At 38.8% G+C, this 15694-nt stretch overlaps 1 protein-coding gene across 8 annotated transcripts in view; it reads left to right on the plus strand.

Moving 5' to 3' along the window:
* The window catches only part of QTMAN (queuosine-tRNA mannosyltransferase), a 181983-nt gene that overhangs the window by 19757 nt on the left and 146532 nt on the right, over positions 1-15694 (plus strand). For 6 of the 8 annotated variants that reach the window (XM_014249646.2, XM_014249644.2, XM_014249649.2 and 3 more), the window contains one exon: positions 2285-2485. The gene's annotated coding sequence lies outside the window, so the exon portion shown is untranslated. Of the gene's footprint in view, positions 1-2284; positions 2486-2759; positions 2928-15694 lie in introns of all 8 variants that reach the window. The other 2 variants (XM_088059051.1, XM_014249645.2) reach the window with 2 other exon arrangements.

Genomic DNA, 15694 nt, shown 5'->3' on the forward strand with positions numbered 1-15694 from the left:
TTGAGGTTCAGCATGGAACAAACAGTCTGGGACCTCTGTGCTGCTTCACTGATGTAGAAGCATCTTTTCATCTGCTTGTTCCCATTCCATACTGTGTTGATCTTACTATGGTTGCAATAATACAATATTTGATTTTATCTGGAAGGGATCCTTAGAATTGTTCGTCCCTTGTTTTCAGGTGGGATGAAACTTTTTTGAATAATTTCTCACTTAATTATGCATTAAACAAGATAATAATAGTAATAATAAAATCTAATTTATAACTTAATTGCTGAACTTCTTTCTTAGGGTTCAAGCTCTCTGCTGGCTCTTCATTGCTTTATGAGCTTTTCTGACTTCCAGAAACTTTTAAAGATAATTGCAGGTGATTGAGGAGCTATTTTAACTTGTTCCTATAGTATGCAACTGTAAAAGACCTCAGACTTTGCCAGTTTGTATTTGTTTTGAAAAATATCCTTTCATCCTATATCTACTTAACTTCTTTCGGAGCTTGGACTGGAAACTCTCACAAATCTGCTGCTGTTGAGAATCTCAAGTTCTTCTGTGAAAATTGAAGTAAAATCATAGTAATTTTGTAATTTTGAGAAGTAAGTAGAAACATGTAGTGAGACCTGTGATTGAGAAGTAGACAGATGTCAGCTTGTAGGTGCATAAACATCACAATCTTCTGATCTTTGTGTGCAGTTGTCCCCTGGCTCCAACACAAGGAGCTACAGGGTGAAATGGTCATTTCCAGTGTGCCTCAAAGTCAGCTTGCTCTTTAGACGTTATTAAGCATAAACTTGTACTGTTTTAATGTAATTTTTTTGCCTTTTTAATGCCATTTTGCTTTTTTCATATTTTTTCTCCTTTTCCATATCATTTTTTGTTTGGAGTAGAAAGTTCACACCCACTTTGCTAAAGATGGTAAAGGAGTGATTTCTGAAATTAACTATTAAATAAAAAAAGTTATATAAACATATCTGGACATCACATCATAGGGACTTCAGAGCTGTCTCAGGAGCCTCTAGAGCCACTCATGTTAATTGTTGCATATCTTGTAAATGTGTTTATTTCAAAGTACTGGAAGCCTTCCAAGATATTTCTGTATTTAAAAGGGCAAAAAGGATGTCGCAGTGGATTTAGCCCAGGACAAAATAAAGTAAAGGTTAACTTGGACTTCCATCAGTGAAAGCTTAAAAGCTAAAAATAAAAATAAATGCTGGTCACTATGGTTTTGTGATAGAAGGATTTGTGAGACAAAGCTGGTTTTTCGGGTTTTTTTTTTAATAGGCTTCTGTGTCTGGCCTTTATTGCTATATTTAACTAATTTCTTTTGAAGCATTAAATCATTTCAATGCAGTATTCTGATATAAAAACTTAGGTTGTATGTAGCTGAGACAGAAAAGATTAAAAATGTCCTGTTGGAGTGTAACTTCTAATGAGACCAGAAAGGCCTACACCTTGTGGTTCCCCAATGTGTTCATGGCCCACTTAATCAGCAGTTTCACTGGTGATTTCATTTTTGCTGCTTTATTTTTCAGATGATTCTTCAGCAAAGAATGCTGGAGAATTACATCTGCAGTTAGTCACATAGTTCAGTCATCAAAATACAGGAAAACTGTAGTTGTGACAGAAAACAGGCTGGGAGACCCTGCTGTGAGAATACAGGGATGACTTGAGAGGTGGCAGAGAGAGCTGGGGCAGTTCAGCCTTGAGACTAATGGGTTCAGGGGCACAAAGTGAAATAGGGGAAATTTTGTTAAAATGAGAAGTTTTTTGCTGTGAATGGCCAAACACTGGCACAAGTTGCCCTCAGAGGCTCCATCTGTGGAGATGCTCAGAACTGGAGGTGGTCCTGGGGACCTTTCTGCTCTCTGGTTTGGGCAGAGGGTTTGTACTGGTCACTCTCTGGAGGCCCATGATTGTGGGATCTGCTGTTGTTTGCCTTGATCTCACATGTGGTCTGTCTTCACAAACATTATTAGACTAAGGAAGGCATTTGGGATAAATATTGGTGTGGTGTAGTATTGGGCAGTATTTGGATGGAGTTTCTTCACAGAATCACATACTGGTTTGGGTTGGAAGAGACCTTAAAGATCATCCAATTCCAAGTACCTGGCAAGGGTAGGGACACCATTCACTGTCCCAGGTTGCTCCAAGCCCCATCTGGGGCTGGTCTTGAGCACTTCCAGGAATGGGGAGACCACAACCTCTCTGGACAATGTTTAGCCTCTTCTTAGCTTAAAACAGTTGGAAAGTTTGACCAGATGACCTCAAATTCTCTTCTCTTTTCTCCCCCCAGCTCTATTTAGGTTGAAGAATGCTACTGCGGTCAGGAAAATTGCACTTTGAAATCTGTCCATTGGACTGGAGCAGATAGGATGGATTGGAAGAAGTACTGCTCACCACTGAGATCCGTAGCCAAGATTCCCAAGCTGCTTTGGTGTGAAGACCTGTGAAGCTGCACCACCTGGTATTTTACTGCTCCCAGTTTTGAATGCAGGTAATTATGTTTCTGATAAATATGATGTGTTTGTTAGATGAAAAGGGGAAAGAATTCCCTGTTTGAGAGGCTTGATGGGTTTGGAATTCTTGGTGTTATTAAATGTCTACTAATGATTTTTTACTCTGCTTGCCCTGAAATGATGGCGTGGTTCACATTGTACTTCCAATATATGGTAAGTCTGACTAGGTTACAGGTTTTGGGAATCAAAGGAATCTTTCAAGACACAATTAACAACGTGCTTGATTTCTCTTTTTCTCCTTTTCAATCACAGCCTGGATTCATGTGGTTGCAGCAGAGAGGGAAGATGTTAAGATCATGAATGAAGTATGTCTGTTAACATTTAGGCTGCACTTGTACTTGCAAGTGGACTGGCTTCATGTGGCTGTAAAAGAGTGACAGACCTACGTGACAGCTGGGACCTACAGCAAAATAGGAAGAGGTGACCCAAAATATTTGGCCATTCAGATATATATGTATTTACCACCCCACTGCCTACCCCCAGAAAATCAACATATGTTCAAACTAATGATAGTCAGCAGTGAAATGAGATTATATTTCATAGTTTTGGTGGGGAGAATTAGTTTCCCTCACACTGAGAATTAATAAATTTGGTTGTATCTTCAAATTAAAATGACACTTTGACATAACTTCTGTGCCTCTAAAACTGCTTTAAGCCTGGGCTGTTTAAGGAAACAAGCTGGTGTTACATGGGTTATGTCAGCGCCATTCCTTCTCTTCTCCCCTTTCTTTTCCAGTAACTTCTTAATTCATCAGGTAACCTGTACCAAATTTACCAGAAGAGTAGGTGTTACAGGAAATAACAGACTTTCATCTACTCACATGAAATCCATGCCAAGGACTCTATATTTTTAAGCTGTGAATTAATTTATGATTAATGTTTTAATTATTTGTTTGTGTCCTCATTTCTACCATGTTTCGAATTTAATTAAGTTTGAGGTACAGGAGTAAGCAACAAACTCCAGACCCTTCCTTCTTTCTCTAACTGCTTATAACCACCACAGTGCTTTCTCACTGGGGGATTTTGCCACATCTGTGATGCTTCTGAGGCTGCTTCTTGCTCAGAAGTAGTCTCATGAACTGGGCAGGGATGAAAGGCATGTTACCACAAAGGAGTGCTGTGTTCTGATGTGTGTCAGCTGGTGTTAAGGAAAAGGTAGGACACCCCTGTCCTGAGCTGGGGACAAACAGCTTTATGTGGGAAGTGTCTCTGTCTCCCATGTAAGGGAACTTGATGTGATGACAGAAAAGAAGAAATGCAGTTCACACAAATATTACATATAGAGTAATTTTTTTACCATACACTGTAAAAAATTTATGTTCTGAATTAGTCCTCCTAATGTGCAGCCATCTATGATTTGCATTATATAGGATAAGGTTTTCAAAATTTTGAGTCTTTGAACTGCCATTGTCAGAAATGATTCAAACATTCAGGTGCCCAAGTCTCATTGCAACTCCATGAAATTTTCACCTTCTCCTTTGAAAATGCAGCTGAAGGTTACTTGGGTATTTTTTCTAGAATACCTTAGTTATGCACAGTTTCATCTGGTGTGGAGCACAGGGGAGTGCACAGGCACTGAAATACTCTGAGCACAAGCTAAGCAATCAGAAGCCTGAGGACAAATGGGTGTTTATTGGGGTGAGTGGAGATCAGATGGACACCACCAGTGCTGTCCTTGGAGGTGACCAAATTCCAGTGTCTCTTTATTCCAGGTGTATCCTGGGTAGATAAACACAACCTGTCCACTTGTGACTCATTTCACACTTCAGTGTGAAGTTAAGTGGCTCCATAAATGTTACTGATCTCCACATGCAGGCTTTGGCACACAAGTGTTGTTGTTAAGTGTAAAAAAAGAGGGTTGGTGTCAGCCTATCTAATTTTTCAAAATTACTGGAGGCTTACAAATGATAAAGCTTAATTCAACACCAGGAAAAGAAGAAATTTTTCCTGGTGAGGGTGAGGAGGCCCTGGCACAGGTTGTCCAGAGAAGCTCTGGCTGCCCCTGGATGTGTCCAAGGCCAGGTTGGATGGGGCTTGGGGCAGTGTGAGATAGTGGAATATCCCCTGCTTGTGGCAGGGGATTGTAACCAGCTGTTCTTGAAGGTCCTTTCCAATCCAAATCATTCTGATATGCTGCTGTTTTCTACTGCTCTGTAGATGGTTACTGCTAGAAGCTTTACTTTTTCTGAATTACGAAAACACAGCACTTTAAAATCTGAGGAATAAGTCTCAGTGCAAAGCACAACAATACCCTGAGTTCAAACAGCAGCGGTGAGGAAGGAGCACAGACACTTGAATTGTGTGGTTACTACTGTGAATGTACTTCAGAGGCTAAAACTAGAACCCTTTCTCACTTTCCCCATGCAGAAGAAAAGACAAGTGCAGACCTTGAATTGGTACATCGTATGTACTCAGATCTGTTTCTACATAGGCTGATAGGTATTTTTCCTGACAACTTAAATTTGAATATTATCTACTGGAAATTTCACAGGATTCTGGTAAACAGTTAATAATTTTTTTAGGTGATTTCCAGTTTGAAACTCATTAAATCACTGTTTCAGCATATTTGGTGATGCTGTCTTCATTTGTTTTTTTGTTAATGAGACAAAGCTGGTGTAGTTACTCAGATGTTTACTGGGGAACAACAGCTGCATGGGTGCTATCTGGAACCTGCCAGTTCAGCTGGGCCAATGTGCTTGCTAGGACCCTGATGTAGTCAGAATACATCTTGCAGAAGTCAATCTTACAATACAGATTTTATGACTTGTATATTTTATTTTTTTTTTGTTTTTCTTTTTTTAATTTTTCATAAATATATTCTTAGAGCAGAGCAATTCTAAGCATGTCTTATGGGCACACTTACAAACAATTTAAAAATGTTGCTTTGGATGGGCTCAAAGTCTTCTAAATATGTAGTTTATGTAGAAATGTGTATTTTTATTTATATACATCCCATCACTTTAGAGATATTTAACTTTTACTGGCTTAGAGGCCTTGTAGCAGAATAGGGGTGTGAATCTGTAGGAAGCAGTATTCTCACTGAGGCAGTCTGTGCAGAGCTCTTGATCCTGGCTCACCTGTAGCATCAAAGTTGTGGAATAAACCCTGGCTTTTTGAGTGTGGTAGTTTAGAAGCACTGAATGAGCTTTCTAGGCCGACTGGTTCATCTCAGGTTAGAACGGAAACTAAAACCCCTCCCTGCATGTAGAGGGGGAAGCCTAAAGAGGAAATAATGACTTAAAATATGCTTTCATCTGCTGTACTGAAAGTAGATAAAGGTGGGTTGGTTTTTTTTAAAACTTTTTATGCAGACAATCTGCATTTTGTCATATAGTTTTTTGGCAATTCAGTTATAGCCTTAAAAATGTATAAGTGACTGTACAGCCCTAAAACCATTTGACGTAACCTAATTGTGTGTTCTGTGGTCAGAAAAATCTTACTGGTTGGGGGTTGCATGTTTTTAGTCTGTGAGGCTGTTGGCAGCTGAAAGAGTTGTGTATTTCTATATAATTTGTGAAGCTGTAATGAAAATTAAGTTATCATTGTGAAGCTTCCAGTTTTGACAGTGAGAATGGCCCTTCGATCTCCGAAGGCTGCTGGATTCTCCATATAAGTTGAAACCATAAACATTTTATGGCACAAGATGAGTTGCTGGGATTCAAACATAAATTTTAGAAAGAAAAAGGAAGAAAAAGGAAAAAAAAGGAGTGAATGCCTGCATCCGTGAATGTATTGAATTGCTGCAGTAAAGAACTGATATTTTGGTAATGTCTGGGCATTGGGAAATTACAAATTACAGGTGAGTTGAACCTGCAGACATTCTGTGGGTAGGAATGACTTTATTTTAGTAAAATAGCACTTTTTATTCAGCTTGTATTGTCCAGATTGCTGAAGAATTTTTCCAGATTAAGTATTTCTGTGTATTATTCATTGTGGAAGGAGAATGGAGTTCAAGACCATGGGCCAAAACCACAGTCTGTAAGTTCCTTTTTTGCATAAAAGAGCATGCAGGATTTGCATAAAAGAGCATCCTGTTCCTTCTTTGAAAATGAAGACAAAGGAGATTGACATTCTTTTACTCTTTAGTCAAGTGTCACTCATCCTGAAGTTGTAATAATCAATTCAGAATGGCTGCTTACACTTCTTTACAAAATTGGATGAAAGAGCTTTGCAGATAAGTTAAAGACCACAGGAAAAAAAAAGCTCATAACTTCATAACTTTAAACTGAATTAGTTGTTTCTTTGAATTGCTTGTTTTTAGTCATGTTGCCATAGGTATCAAAGCAGCAAGCTATTATCATTCCTTTGTAAGGATTGCTGCTGTTTTATATTCACGTTGCAGCAGATCAAAGGATGGGTCTGCAGACACGGAAGGGAAGGTGTGTTATTTCAAAGATATGCAAACACACCTAGAGTGAGCTGGTCCAGGTCCTGTGGATGCGCTGACAGGGATTTGCAGGTGGCAGCAGCATTGTTTCATTCCTGAAAATCTTTATCTTAGTTGCTAAAGCTTTTTTTCTGAGTTTTTTAGATCTCTGCCAGCTAAAACTTGCTCAGATGCTGCTGCTCCCTGCACTTACAGCTTTGCCTTGCTTCTTTGGAAGGACCTGGCTTGTTAACTGCTGAGTGTTAATGATACATCCTGCTCTTACTGATCTGTGTTCAGCTCTGCTTCAGCCAAAACGATGTCTCCATCTGAAGTGATTTGCAAAAAGCTATCAAAACTGTTGCCCAGAGAGGCTGTGGCTGCCCCATTCCTGGGAGTGTTCAAGGCTAGGTTGGCTGATGCTCTGAGCAACCTGGGATAGTGGAAGGTGTCCTATGGAGGGGGGTTGGAATGAGATGACCTTTATGGTCCCTTCCAACCCAAACCTTCTATGATTAGATCTTTGATACCTTGGAAGAAATCTGAAGACCTAAACATTCTCAGAATGGGGGAGTGTCTCAGTAATTCTTGCAGTGATTGTAACCAGCTGTGCATCTCTCTGTAAGCAGTGTACCAGTTACTATCAGTCTGTGAATTAAATTTTGGTTCAGACTTTGGGGAGATCTTAGAACCACCTTCCAGTGCCTAACGGGGCTTCAAGAGAGCTGGCAGGAAACTTTGGACAAGGGCCTGGAGTGACAGAACAAGAGGGAGTGGCTTCACACAGGCAGAGGGCAGGGTTAGATAGGATATAGGAAAGAAATTCTTCCCTGTGAGGGTGGTGAGGCCCTGGCAGAGGGTGCCCAGAAAAGCTGGGCCTGCCCTTGGAAGTGTCCAAAGCCAGGCTGGATGGAGCTTGGAGGAACCTGGGATAGTGGAGGGTGTCCATCCCATGGTAGGAGATTTGGACCAAGATGATCTTTAAAGTTCATTCCTACCCAAACCATTCTGTGATCAAGGAATAAATAGGAAAAAAACCCTAATTTTGGCATCAAAAGTAGCATATTAAGTGTTATTGCAACACATTCTGAGAAGTTCTGGATTAACCTTGTTCATAACTTTATATATGTGACTGCTGATAATTTAGGTGTAAGCCACTCATATGCCTGATGCTGCTCCCCATCACAAAGAAGTGATTGTTTTATTTATTTTTCAATAAGTGCATCTAGTCAAGTCATGGAAACACAAAACAAGCCCCAAAATCGCTCTTGGAAGCAGAGCTGTTGGAACCTGTAGAGATACTTGTACCAAACCCAGGGTATTTGGGAATCATTATTATTGTTTTTATACTTACATCTTTTCATACTGTTTTTATATAGTGTCATTTCACTAAATAACAGTTTAGTTTAATCCTAACTTGAAAGACCTGCTTTAAAGCTGCATGCAGTGACTGATTTTCTTTTGAAGACTTGAATCTATTTACAGAATCTCACTACTGTTTTTAACTAACTTCTTTGCAATGTTTTCTTTCAACTTTGGAAATTCATTAGCTGTAAACCATGTGTAAAATGTCTTCAGTCTTTGAACCGATGTTTTATTTAGAAGCCTGGCATATCTGTGAATCTAAATTAAAAACAAAAAGCCATTTAGTGAGGAAATAGTTAATAACAAAACATTACAAATAGTGTCTGAAGAGGCTGTTGGTTTGCTCAGGAAGTTCTCATTTTCTGTAATTTGCTGCCTCATTATTTGTAATAGTGAAACTGCTCCTTACCAATCATACCAATCCCTTACATGAAGAAATGAAAGTGGTGTTTACAGTTCTGGGTGGAAAATACTGAATTAGGCTTACTGGGCCATACTTTGCATTGAAGTGAAATGTAAGAACCCAAACTATTGCCTGGCATGATCATTTCCACCCAATTGCAAACAGGATTCTTTGTATCTTTTTGGAATGGCTGAGATTCTCCAATGTTTATGACTGAATGCACCTCAAAACTTGATGTCAGCTGGTCCAAAACTGGAGTGAAAGAACCTGGAGGGGAGTATTCAGAGCTACTCCAGGAGCTGCACTGTTGGTGCCAGTGGATGGTGTTCTCTCCCCAGTTGTGATATGGGGTAATTTTTGCTCTATTACTTCAAGATTGGGATTTTGGTAGTCACTAAACTTCTCTTTATCATGGATGGTTGACCTTAAGAATCTTCTAGTTTGAATAAGTATGCTTTACCTTCTTTTTGCAGCCCCAAAATACTTGCTTTTTTAGTGCCATCAGTGCATAAACTCATGGTGGATAAATTGTAAGGTGGTTTTGTTTCTAATCAGTCATTGAGGTATATATTTCAATAATTTTGCAAAGTTAAGTAGCTTATGTAAAAAGTTGCTGACTTGCACTTTTTTCTTGTTTTTAAAGCATCATTATTTTTGTCAAAAAATTGTGTGCTAAGTAACAGGTGAACACGATTTTAGGGATGGAGCACCTCTCCTACAAGGAAAGGCTAAGAGAATTAGGATTGTTCAGCCTGGAAAAGAGTAACTACAGGGTGATATAATTGTGAACTTCCAGAGCATGAAGGAAGCCTACAAAATGGAGAGAGACTATTTATGTGGTCATGGAGTGACCAAGAGGGAATGGAGTCACACTGAAGGAGGACAGAGTGAGATGGGATATTGGGAAGGAGTTCCTCCCACAGGTTGCCCAGAGGAGTTGTGGCTGTTCCATCCCTGGAAGTGTCCAAGGCTCAGTTGGATGGGACTTGGAACAACCTGGGATAGTGGAAGGTGTTCCTGCCTGTGGCAGGACTGGATGAGATAAAGGTCCCTTCCAACCCAAACCATTCCATGGTTTTGTCTCTTAGTGAACAATATAAAATGATTATTTGCAAGTCACATATGTTTTGTAACTGCTGCTTCTTCCTAAGCACCATCTTTCAGAAGGTTCAATGTGTTCTCTTTGAATATAAAGCAGTTTGGTAACACTAGAAATGCTTTAGAGAACAGCAGCGAGTTGTTATATTGAAAGACTTGAAGAGGCAATACATTAGGCTAAAAGCAGTGGCAGTACCTGCGCAGCTCACTGTACGTGCCCTTAAGCAAAAGATAATAATTAGTTGGTTGTATTCCCTGCAAACCTGCCCAAGTGTCAATGTTTATGAGTTGCAAAGATCACCAACTCGAGCTCTGAGCTGCCAGAGTTGTTTATGCCCTTTCAATTTTTAATGTACTAAAAAGATGTTTTGATGAGGGCATTTAATCCAAAGGGATTTTCATGCCATAATCATACCTCTGGTGATTCCAGCACAAAAGTGACGGTAGCTCTTCAAAATATTTTGAGTGCTAACTTCCACTTCAGTATTAATAATGAACATTAAGAACATCTCTGAAAACATCTTCATATTTTGTTGGCCAAACAGGATTTGGTTGCTTGTGAGATGATGGTCATTAAAAGTGGTGAAGTATCTGCTGTTGGGTAGCCTGAGGAGTGCGAAGTTGCTCACAGCTTGGGGATACCTGCTTTGCTAATTAATTCATACACATTCAGCTCAGGCGATTTGCACTTCAGTCAAAAGGAAATATTTGACTAGAATCGACTTTCCCCAGCATTCTGGTACAGTGGGTACTGCTGCTGTCTTCCCTAAAACTACAGGTGTAAGAATTTTGATTTAAATAAAAAGAAATATAAATGATAATAGCAAGTTTATGCAGGATGGGAGTAGTTTTTTGTATGAATAATTTGTAATACATTAAAAACTATATAGTGTGTATCCATGCTCATAATTAAGTGTATAATTTTTACCATGTATATTTTAAAGCACGTATATGCAGGCTCCTTGACGTTTTACCATTTTGTTAATTCAGAAGTCTCAATGTTTCATTGCCTATTCCTGTAAATACAGCAAAACTAGTAAAAAATAGGAAAAAAAATAGGTCTGAACCTTCTTGTCCCAAATATTCCATGTTGAATGGAGATATGGTGAGCTGGTGGGTGACCTTTTATTAGCTGAATTTCGGGATAAAGACATACATTTTTTTTTTTCTTTTTTTCAAGTGGAAGATGTTAACATGAAATGTTAATATGAAAACTTGACTTATCAGGTTTGACTTCTGCTTAGCAAAAGAACCATAAATTTCCACTTGGGAATGGAAGGAAATAACATAATTATTCGTATTAATAGCAATTATTTTTCTGTCACAGAATTACAAAATGATTTTGGGTTGGAAGAAACCTTAAAGATCTTGCAGTTGGTTTTGGTGAATTAAAATAAGTTATTAGGAAAAAAAAGAAAAAAGAGAGAATGAGAGTATATATTACCTGAACCATATTTAAGCCAATTTAAATCTCCACTGAAGGATAAGAGTGGGAAGAGTTTTTCACCAGGCAAGGCAAAATATCAAAATGACAAATTACAGTAGCTGGACTGAGGAGATACAGCTAATTCCTGAGCTGTAGAGCAGGTGTCTAAAAACTGTGGTAAGACTATCCCCAAGATAAATACAGCTGGTAGTATTTTGGTATAATTCCATTAGTTGTAGCTCTGTTTAGGTAATCCCATTGTGCTGGTGTGGGACAGTGCTGATGGCTTCATATGGAGTATGAATATAAAACTTGGACATGTTTGGAATATATATTTGATATAAAATATACATATGTATAGAATATTTGTTTATAAACATCAACTAGGTAGCAAAGACTATTATTATGCAATGGCTATTATATAATATATCAAAATATATAATATAACATATAGCTTATTCCATGTGAGCCCAGTCCTGGGAGCTCTCATGTGAGTAGGTGCAGCTCGAGGGAGGCTGACAGAAGCAGACCTGGTGTATTTTTTAGAAGCCTTTGGTTAACAGCAGCCCCGTTTCAGCCACGTGCTTTTCTGGAAAACAGCCTTTTCTTAGAAAATTTTAAGCCAACTGGCATTTTAACTTCAGTTCTGTAGCAGATAAGAATTTTTTTAGATCGCAGGAGATAGTGTATCGTGTTGGTAGCCTCCATCACAGTTTCTCAGTAAATCTCTAGGTGGATTTACAGAGTTTTAATTGTGATCCATTAATGTAAAATGAGTAAATTTAACCTTAAATATTTCTCAAATGATCATGTGAGCAGAATCTCTTCTGCTGGACTTTCTTCCACTATTTACCTGTTTATGGTTCTTCAGGTAAAATAAAGTTACTCCTCTGCTCAAACAACTCTACAGAATTCACTCCTTGATTTTAATTCTCTGTTTTCAAGTATAGCTACTTATTTTCTGAACACTTAAACACAGGGCAGTGAAGTGATTTAGTTCTGTCAGATGCAGCCGTGTCTAACACCTTATATTTATTTTACTGATCATTTAATGTAGATGCTGCTGGAAATCCCATAGTTTGCTAGATTGGTTAAAACAGAATCATCTCTATAACAAAAAATACATCTTTTTGCAGCAAAAATTAGTTCAAAAAGTTATTTGGAACACTCCAGCAAAATAATTGCCTTGCTGATGTAATTCAGTTGAAATGGGATATATAATCCCAGTAACCTTTAGGCAGAAATAAATAAAATCTACAAGTAAAGAGGTTTACACTTGCAAAATATAAATTCTGTGAGCATAACGGATGCACTGAGAAACCTGTACAGCAATTGTCAGAATTCTGTGAGAAAATGATTCCTTGGTTGTGGAGCATGAAGAAAAGCACTTGTAGAGTCCCACCTAAACCCTGTAAACAGGGAATTTTTTTTTTCTGCAAGAGGTAAGCAGTTGCTGCAGAGTGTTACTACTTCTGTGATAGTTGATTCATCCCTTTGCTATGCAAATTTTAAGTATACAAGGATTCAGTACTTTTATTTAAGAAATATGCCTGCAGGCTGTATTGGTAGGCTTTAGGGAGATATCTGGTTTGGTGTGAAATAAATAGTTGTTCAAAGATCACATGAATTCATGTCTTAGAAGATGAAAAGTGACGCTGTGAGCGTTTTGAGAGCACCCCCTGTACGTGAGCTCACCACTTAGTTTTGGTTTTTCAAAGAAACCTTACCAGCCTCATGCAAAATCACAGAGCAGCAATGTGTCACCTTAGAAATGCAAGGATCAGGGCTTGGATTGGACGCCCCAAGCTCTGGGGTTTTTTTACTCCTTGGAGTAAATCCTCACTGTCCTGGTTGAGGGAGTAGTTGCCTTTGCTCCAGCTCCTGTCTTCAGCCCATTTTAGGGCTCAGCTTTTAATGAAGGGATTTAAATTACATATTTCAGGTTTATGTGCTAGTTGTAGGCACATTTTTGCATATTTTGAGTGAAACAGAAGGAAAGAAAAACAAACCTGAAAGCATCTGAGTGAGAGACAGCTTTGGTATTTACAGTTGGTGTTGAAGATTTGTCTTGCTAAAGAAAGCAAAGCATTTACTTAAAAGCTATTTGCAATCTAATATGAGCCGCATTTTAATATACAATTACAAAGTTATAATATGAATATAATAAAAACCAAGTTGTAAACCAGCTATTTGATTAAACTCAGCCCCTTTTTATTCTGTTACTGTCAAAAATATTAATCAACTCCTCCCTACGCTGTGAAATTCACTCTTGGTGCTGTTTTACTATCCTTTCTCTCACCCAGCATCATTCTTTCTGCAGGAGTTTCTTTTCTGCTCCAGAGGAACAGCATGTTTAGGAAATATTTCTTTCTTTTCTGAGAATAGCTTTATCTTCATTTATATAACTGTAGTGAGGACTTTTATGCCTTAATGATCTAAGCTAAAGAAATTAACTTGCTCATTATATTTTGGTATAGATGACTGCTACTTCTGACTTCAAGTGTAAATCAGCCCAGAAATGTAAATGCCTGAACTTGTTTATTCTGTGCATACTCAGGTAATAGCCACTAAAATTAAAAAATGTGATGCTTGTCTACATTAAAAAGTCATTACAATGCTTTAAGGAGTTGATGGAAATAAATTGTTCTCTAGGTGAGGTGGCAGCAGCCCTTCCTCTTGTGCCTCCTTGTGTCTCCCTTTCCTACCTCCCCCAAATGTACTCCCTCATCTTAACTTTGTCATTTTTAATTCTGTCCTATTGTTTCCATTGAGAGGGATTAGTAGAGATAAATTTTAGCTTTCCTAGCATTAACTTTAGCTTATATCTGTCACACGTTTCCTAGCTAAGCTAAATACCGCTTTTTTTTTTTTTTACCCTGTCACACTTCATTTGAGAGAACCAGTCTACCTAGAGCTGGGTACTGGGGTTTTAATCAGAAAAAAATATTAATAGTTGTATATTTTCAGAAGATTGATATATTTTTTTTATGCTACTAGCCTTTCCTGACTGTCAGTGGCCACGGGAACAGTGCAGAGCTGTGAGCCCCGTGTCTGGTGTTGCTTGGTGGAGGAACAGCTGCCAATGGCCTGAAGGGTGACCTCACCTGGCTGCTGGGAACTTCCAGATAGTGCCAATTAGGTATAGAAGCAACTAAAATAATATACTTGGTACTGGTGAGGCCACATTTCAAATACTATGTTCAGTTTTGGGCCCCTCATGACAAGGACATGGAGGGGCTGGAGCGTGTCCAGAGAAAAGGAGAATGGAGCTGGGGAAGAGTCTAGAGCACAGGTCTGATGAGGACTGGCTGGGGAATTCAGCCTGGACAAAAGTCATAAGTTAGTTGGACACACTTTTCACCAGCTTTTATTTAAAAAAAAAAAAAACAAACAAAAAAAAACTGACATGGAAGCACATCACCAAACAACATGAAGTAAACTTAACCTGTGTATCCTGGCCAGTCAGGATCTGTGTTACTGCATTTTTCTGTTACCAAAAGGCAGTTTGTTTGTTATTTTTGGAGAAGAAGAGCAGAAAATGGTATTTTATAGAAAAGCTGCCTGTCTGCATCATGGCCTGTACATGTGTGAGTGCTGAAGTTTTCTGCTGTTGCTTCAGGTGCAGATTTTTCCATAGCACTTGCATGGTCAATTAGCTTTCCTGCCTTCTGATTTTACCTGTTCTGAAAAAGAGTACCCAGATAATTGTTAAAATAGAAATTAGCATGATATTTAGGGGTGTTTTTTGTTTCTGAATTCAAGAGAATTGCTACATATTTGCATATTCAGGTTTTCTTAGGTAGTGACTTCCTCCTGCGTAAGTAATGCTCTTAGCAGCGACAGTGCTTTGAACTGTCACTTCATCCCACTTGAAGTTAATTACTTGAAAACTGGGGGGGGTTCTTTTTTTTTTTTTAACCAGTTTCCTATCAAGCATCTCCCTCTGCTGAGGATGTCACAGTGAGGTAGGAATAACTGCAGTAAAGTGAGGAGCAGAGCAGTTGAGCCTTTGATCATGTGGAAATGTGAGCGTGTGTTGGAGTTTGCGCTGGCGCGTCCCCGCCGGCTGCGCGAGGCTTATGCTGCCGTGTTCCCGGGGTCCCAGGCTTGAGGAAGATTTGGGAAGTCCTTAGCAGGCTTGGCAGTAAAACCCAAATATCCTCTCAAGCCAGAGTGCTTTAAGTCTTTGCTCAGACTGCTTAGTAGGTACAGAAGGAGGGAGATAATATATTTTTAGCTTTCAAATTCAAAGAAACCTTTCAATTAAAGGAATTCTTGACAATTTTAAATGCTCTGTTCTTGCTGTGTTTGTACAAGATGATGAGGAATGGGGTGGTTTTGATTTTTTTTTTCTTTTGGAGTGGAGGAAAACCTATCCTATTTAATTTATATTGTGGCACTTTAAAGCATCAAATGGCATACTCTGTTTCCTGTTCTTGGTAGTTTCTCCAAAAGGATTAGAAAACTAGGCCTCTTATCCTGTGGAGTTGTGAGTAGGACACTGAATATACCAGAATTCAGATACCAGG

Source organism: Pseudopodoces humilis, chromosome 8 (assembly GCF_049639895.1).
Source record: "Pseudopodoces humilis isolate 2021_Gansu_Grassland_sample_001 chromosome 8, ASM4963989v1, whole genome shotgun sequence".
NCBI classification, from domain to species: domain Eukaryota; kingdom Metazoa; phylum Chordata; class Aves; order Passeriformes; family Paridae; genus Pseudopodoces; species Pseudopodoces humilis.